Here is a 7,307-nt window from a genome sequence, read left to right as displayed (position 1 = left end):
TTTCTTTCAAATGTTCTCATCCCACCCCACACCCCCCCAACAAATTGTACAAACCAATGATTAATCCCTCCTCCTCCTGTATATCTTCAAACCTCTGCTTCCAGCCTCTGAGAGCCCTCTGGCCTGGCTGGTCTGATGTCATGCTGTCTCTTTATACACCTAAACACAAAGACTTGATGTAGGAGCTGACAACCCTTTTGCTTGCCTGTAATTACGTTTCAATACATTTTGACATGTTACCATTGTTGTTAGGTAACCAACTTGTTGCTGACCCTCTAGCAGGTTTTCAGGAATAGTAGATTGCATGGGAGGAGACTGCCCATTGACCACCTGTCTTTGGATTGACAGTGCACCAGAGTGCCCTTATATTTTCATATACAGAAGGTGAAATCGTCTATGCAAAATTCTCTATCATTCAATGATTTTTTTACTTAGAAAGTCTTCTATATCCAAGGAAATAAGTACATACTTTTCTTCTAATGCTTCCAGGGTTTCTCATTAACATTTACATTTTTAATCCATCTGGAATTCATTTTGATGAGGGTGTGAGAGAGGTTTACACTCTGCCTCCTCTCTGCCCCCTACCCCTCATTAGAACTGACTTTGAATAACCTTTACTTTCTCTGATTTCACGCCGGCCTAATTGTTAGACTACATACTCACTGATCCCCTTTCCCAGCCTTGGAACTGCAGAATTCCTCCCTGGCTCAGCCATTCTGGAAACCTGCCTGCCTTCCACTCTACCCAGCGTCCCCACCCCTGGAGCCTGTCCAGGACTGCTCCAATCTGACTGCTTTATGCCCTGTGGTGGGTGGAAGGAATTCAACCTTGCTCACTCAGCAGCTCAGACCTGGAAACCCTGGGACCAGGCAATGGAGAAAATTGACATGTAGTTTTTGAGTTGGAGAAAGACAAGCAAATGATTCTGCCAATTCCGTGGAGGAATTACAGTTTGAACAGACGGACCTCAATGTCCATGTTGTCCAAGCTGTCCAAACACTTCAGATCTAGCTACAGGGAATGGGCATTCCTCAGGGTACAGGACAGGACCTACTTGGTTCTCTTCTTTTGGAATCTGGAAAGACCCTAGCATGGTCCCGTACCTACCCCCGTATCAGTGTATCACACCTGGGGAGACCTGATTGTGGTCCTCTACCCCTTATCAGCCTGTCACAATTGGGGAGGCATGAGGATGGTCCCCTACCCCTTATCAGCCTGTCACTCTTGGGGAGACCACAGTGTGGTCCCTTCTCACCAGTCTGTCACACAGGGGAGGAATGCCGCTCTTTCCTTCATGCAGATCTGCCTGCAGTGTACTAGGAGGGTGTCTTCAGGTCTCCAGCTCTGACACTGCTCTCCTGCTCTTGTGGGTCCTGCCTCTCCTTCAATGCCCTTTCCAAGCCTACTTTTCCTGTGCCCTGCAGCTGAATGGCCAGGCTCACACGGGAACTCTAGGCCTTTGAGCAGCATCAGGGCAGGTCCTGGCTCCTCTGAGATGCTCCAGTGACGTTCAGCACAGCAAGTAGGAAGGTGGGTGCCTGTGTGAATAGAGGGCCCTGCTTAGACACTCTCTTAGACACTTGTGACATGAACAAAATACTCCATCTTTCTTGACCAATTTTCCTACTTAGAAATGGGGGGAGGAGTACACTTAATAAATATTGATCCAGTGTCCATTCTGTGCTACTCACTGTGCCCAGGCCTGAGACACAAACTGACTAAGACCTAGCATGACCCTGAGACTCGAGCCTGGACACAGACAGTTACATCTGCTGGTGTCCCCTTCATCCTCTCTCCGCTGACCAGAGGGGGCTTGGAGCCTGGATGATCATTGCCAACATCCACCCTTGTTAGACAGAACTTCAGAGGAAGGCGGGGTATCTGGGCCATGCTAAAACTATTCCACAAATACTTGTTGTATGAACTCATGGCAGCCTCAGACAACCTCAGCAGAGCGTAGCGGGGTGGCTCTGTGGGTGATTCAGGCTGAGGAATGGGTGAGTAAGTTGCAAAGTTCTGCCCTAAAACCTACAATCTCGGGCTTTCTGGCCTCAGGACTAAGGTACTACGAGTGGAGTAGCCTCGAGCTAACAGAGTTTCTAGCAGGATGGCCCAGGCATCTTCTCCCACATTTAGAGAGCTAGATGATGCCATCTTTGTCCCAGAACAGAGTACATTTGAGATATTAGCCTCCTTTCCCTCTGGGGCTGAGAGACTTTTCCCAGGAAATACCATAAAGGGCCTGAGGCTCTGGCCTCAGGCATATTCTCCACAAGGCAGTCACTGCACTGTCTGGTTGTGGAGAGTGAATGGTGGCTCAGGAATGCTGGAGACGGAGCCACAGAGGGAAGGGAGGGAAGGAAGCTGTGTGGTTGCCCATGTGCACAAGGCAGGGACCTAAGAGAGAGAGAGAGAAAACAGATGGGACCAAAGTCATAAGGGAAGGCGGCAGCAAAGCTGTGTCTAGACCCCAAGCCCCAGTACAATCCTCTTTTTTACTGAATGCAGAGCCTTCCAGATGCCACCGAGTGAATGGTAACTTGAACCTCGCTTTAATGGGCTGTGGCCAGATTAGTAGATGTTCTCTATCAGAAATGTCAGCCTCTCACCCAACCTTATCCCTTTCCCACTTTTCCTACCCTTCCCACCACCACACCACCTCACTATAAAGTCACAAACTCACAAAACGCTTTTATGGAATAGGCTGACTACATGGAGAAATCAGAAAACATCTTAATATTTTCCACATGCACTCCATTCCTCTGAGATAGTCCTAGACTGTCTATTGTTGTTGTTATAGAGTCAAAATTGACTCCTGGTTGACCCTCCAGCACATCTTCAGATGATGTAAATACACATAAGAAGATGATCCGTCTTTCTTCCAAGGAGCAGCTAGTGGATCTGAACCACCTGTCTTTGGGTCAATCAAAATGCCTCAAAATGGCTGCATTATTGCTGACTGGAATGCACAAGTTGGAAACAAATTACAGGATTGGTAGTTGGAAATTATAGACTTAGGAAGAGTCAGAATGATTGAACTTCGTACATCCAATGATTTATTTACAATGATGTTGTTGTTATGTGTTGTCGAGTTGCCTATGACTCATAGCGACCCTATGTACAACAGCCCTAAACCCTGCTCTATCCTGTGCCAACCTCACTGTCTCTGACACCCCACCTCGATTACCCCAGTTACTGACTCAATCCACCTCATAGTCATACTCTCCTGCGCTGTCACTCCAACCTTCCAAGCATGATGTTCTTCTCCAAGGACTGGTCCCTCCTTGCAACCTGTCCAAAGTATGTCAGACGAAGCTTCAGAATCCTTGCCTACAAGGAGCAGCCTGGTTTAACTCTAAGACGAATCTGTTACTTTCCTTAGCAGTCCATGGTATATTCAACACCACAGCTCAAAGGCATCAATTCTTCTGTCCTCCCTAGTCATTGTCTAACTCTCTGACTCAATAGACACCTTTTTAAAGAAACACACATGGTATCTATACACATGGACTTTACTGGACGGACTGCATAGAAATCAGGTTGATTAAATCTGTGGAAAGAATCACTAGAGTAGTTCAGTATCATCAGTCAAAACAAGACCAGTTGGTGAGTGTGGAACAGACTCTCGATTACTCATATGCAAGTTGAAGTTGAGGAAAATTAAAGCAAGTCCACAAAAACCAAAACACAACTTTCAGTCTATACCACCTGAATTTAAAAATCATCTCAAGAACATGTTTGAGGCATTGAACAGTAAAGACTGAAGACAAGATGAATTATGGAACAACATTAAAGATATCATTCAATAAAGAGCAACAGGTCATCACAAAGACAGAAGAGAAAGAAAAGACCAAAGTGGATGTCAGTAGAAACTCTGAAAATTGTACTGTGTCATTGAGAAGCCAAAATAAAAAGAAGAGATGACAAAGTGAAAGAGATGAGCGAAAATTACAAAGGACAATCCAAGAAGACAAAGTATCATAATGGAACGTGCAAAGAACTGGAGTTGAAGAATAAAAAAGGATGACCTTGCTCAGCATTCTCAAACTGGAATAAATGAAAAACAAATTCAAGCCTTGAGTTGCAGTTATGAGAGATGCTATGGGGGAAATCTTGAATATTCCAGAATTATCAAAAGAAGGTGGGGGGAATATATGGAGTCACTGTACAAAAAAGAATTGAATGACACAGAAATATTTCAAGAAGTAGCTTTATAATAAATGGTAAATGGTGATGAAGGGAAAAGTTCGTTACATTGAAGGCTTTGGCAAAAAAGAGGCCCAGGAATTGATGGGATATCAGTTGACATGTTCCAAATAACAGATGAAACCCTGATGTGCTCATTGGTTTGTGCCAGGAAATTTGGAAGTTACTTTGGCCTACTGACTAGAAGAAATCCATATTTATTCCTATTCCTAAAAAAAGATGATCCAACCAAAAGAAGGTGAAATTATTGAAGAATATCATTAATATCATATACAAGCAAAATGTTGTAGAAGATTATTCAAAAATTGTTAGAACAATACATTGCCCGAAGTTCAAGCTGGGTTTTGAAGATGTTGTGGCACCAGGAATATCATTACTGATGTCAATGATTAGTTGAAAGCAGAGATCTATTTATGCTTTATTGACTATGTAGAAGCATTTGACTATGTGGATCATAAAAATTTATGGCTAACATTGAGAAAAATAGAAATCCCAGAGCACTTACTTGTGATCATATGAAACCTATACCAAGACCAAGAAACTGATTTATGAACAGAGTAAGGGGACACTGCATGATTTAAACTCAAGAAAGGTGTGAGTCAGAGTTGTATTTTTTTTCTCCATGCCTATTCAATCTGCATGGCAAGTAAATTGTTTAAGAATTGGACTCTATGAAGAAGAATGTGTCATTAGGATCAGAGAAAGACTCACCAACAATATGTATGTACTATGCAGACAACACAACTTTGCTTGATGAAAGTGAGGAAGACTTGAAGTGCTTGCTTTAAGTAATATGGATTACATCACAATATCAAGAAAGCAAAAATCCTTATTACTGGGCCAGCAGACAACATTATAATGGATAAATGGAGAAAAGATTAAAATTGTCAATAATTTAGCCTTGCTTGGATCCACAGCCAACACCCTAGGTACCAAAAGTCAAAAGATGTGTTGCATTGAGGAAATCTTCTGAAAAGCATCTCTTCAAAGAGTTAAGCAGCAACAATTAAAAGACCAAGGTGCACCCGATTTAAGCCATACTGTTTTCAATTATGTGCTTGCTATGCATTGGACAATGAAAAAGGATGACAGAATTTGATACTTTTAAGTTGTGCTCTTGGAGAAGAGTATTGAATATCCCATGGGCTGCCAAAGAACAAAAAGATATGTCTTGGAGAAACTGTAACCAGGGTGCTCGCGGGGGCAATGGTGAAATCTCATCTTAAGTACTTTGGGCATGTGTCAGGAGAGGCCAGCCCTTGGAAAAGATATCATGTTGGGAAAAGTGGAGAGTTAGTGAAAGAGGGAAAGACCCTCAGCAAGACGGATTAATACATGACTATGACAATGGGCTTGAGTATTCCAGAAACAATGAAGATTGCACAGGATAAGGCAGGATTCAGATCTGTTGTTCAGAGGGCTGCTAAGAGTTGCACTGGACTCTACAGCATATAACAGCAACAATAGTATATTGTGGTCTGTTTGTGTAAAGATGTAAAGAGTTTGTGGCTTTCTCCTAACTTCATGGAGTCTCATTTCACCTGTGTAGAGACCCCATGGGACTGTTCCCTGCCCCATCCCCCCTGTAAGTTTTCCTTTGCTGAACTGAAGCTAAAAAGGAAGGTCTGGTGGCTGGGCAGTAGTTGTACTGCCAACCTCAAGGAACATAGTTGAAATCCAGTTACTCTGCAGGAGAAAGCTGAACAATTTTCTGTGCAATTTACTGACTCTGAAAACCCAATGGAGGGTGAGCTATAAGTAGGTTCTGAATCTACGGTACTTAACAACAATGTCTTTTAGTTTGTCTCTGGGTCAGTTTTCCAATTGTCTGTAAACTCAAACATTTGAGTGTTTTCCCTCTGGGGAGCAAACCTCAGCACAATTCAATCCCCAACTAAATCTAGGCTTCTACTTCTCTTCCTAGTTTTCCCCTCCCCCTCTGGACTTTGCCCTGAGTCACAGACTTGATCTTTTTCACTCTTGCTCCACCTCACCCCTCATAATGGCTGGGGTGTGGGGGAGGGGAGCCCAACTCTCCCAAGAGAGAGGATAAGGGAGGGTGTCTTCCTGAAAGGACAATGTGTGTTGCCTAGAGCCTCATCACTGGCCATCTGTGTACCCATTTGACAGTTGTGTCTGCAGTCCTCCACCTATGCCTCAGCCTGCTGGACTCTGTTTAGCAGCAGCCCTTTGATTAGTCCCTTTGTTCAGCAGCAGCTCTTCCACTATCCTCTTCTGTGGAGCCTTGCTCCTGACCTCTTGTTCTTTCTTGATGGCCTCAGAGGTGAGCCTTGTGCCCTTCCCTGCCTTGCCAGCAGATGAGGGTGCAGGAGATATATATATATATAATTTTCCCCCCTCTCACCAGTCCACTTGGCCAGCTTTGAAGCAAAAGTTAAAGTCACTATTATGGTGTGGGAACCAACTCCACAGGGGCTTCAGAGGCTGGAAGGTGTAAAGGAGAGGGTCCATCTTTCTCTAGTCTAGTAGCTGGTGGATTCTAACCACCTGCTTCTGGAAAGCAGAGAAACTCCTTACCCACTAGGGTTCTAGACACCCCATTGCAGCTCCTCTAGTTGCACTCCTCTCTAAGCGCACAAGTAGATTTCTCAAGAATTCTGCTAAGAAGGTACACAGTGGCTCAGCACATTGCAGGGGAGGGAGGTGCTAGGATGGGCTTTCTGAGAGAGCCCAGACCTGCTGTGGCTGCCTGGGCAGACCCTCAGTGAGAGAAGGGACATGATGCAAATCCACAGATGCCTGACTCAGGAATGTGGAGGTAGGCAATGGGGCAGGGGGAACTGTGTAGCACAGGGACTTCCGCCATGTGCACTGAGTGTCTCACCCTATGAACTGAGAACAGGTGCAGGTGCTGTTGGCCAGGATGGACCTTCCTGGACGGGCAAGCTGTGTAGCTCCAGCCTTGGCTGCTCCTGTCATTCCTCTACAGGTATATGCGTGACATTCCTGCATCAGTAGAGCCCCAGGTAGGGATTTACAAGTGAGGGAGTTCCTGGTTGTACCACTGGGGAGGACTGCCAGATTTAGCAAGATCTGCCCTTCTGCCCAGACCCTTGCCCCTCTTTGAGTGAATGTTCCTG

This window comes from Elephantulus edwardii, unplaced genomic scaffold, assembly GCF_000299155.1.
Source record: "Elephantulus edwardii isolate Elephantulus edwardi_28Jun2011 unplaced genomic scaffold, EleEdw1.0 scaffold00111, whole genome shotgun sequence".
Taxonomy (NCBI): Eukaryota; Metazoa; Chordata; class Mammalia; order Macroscelidea; family Macroscelididae; genus Elephantulus; species Elephantulus edwardii.
Note: the sequence above shows the minus strand (reverse complement) of the source record.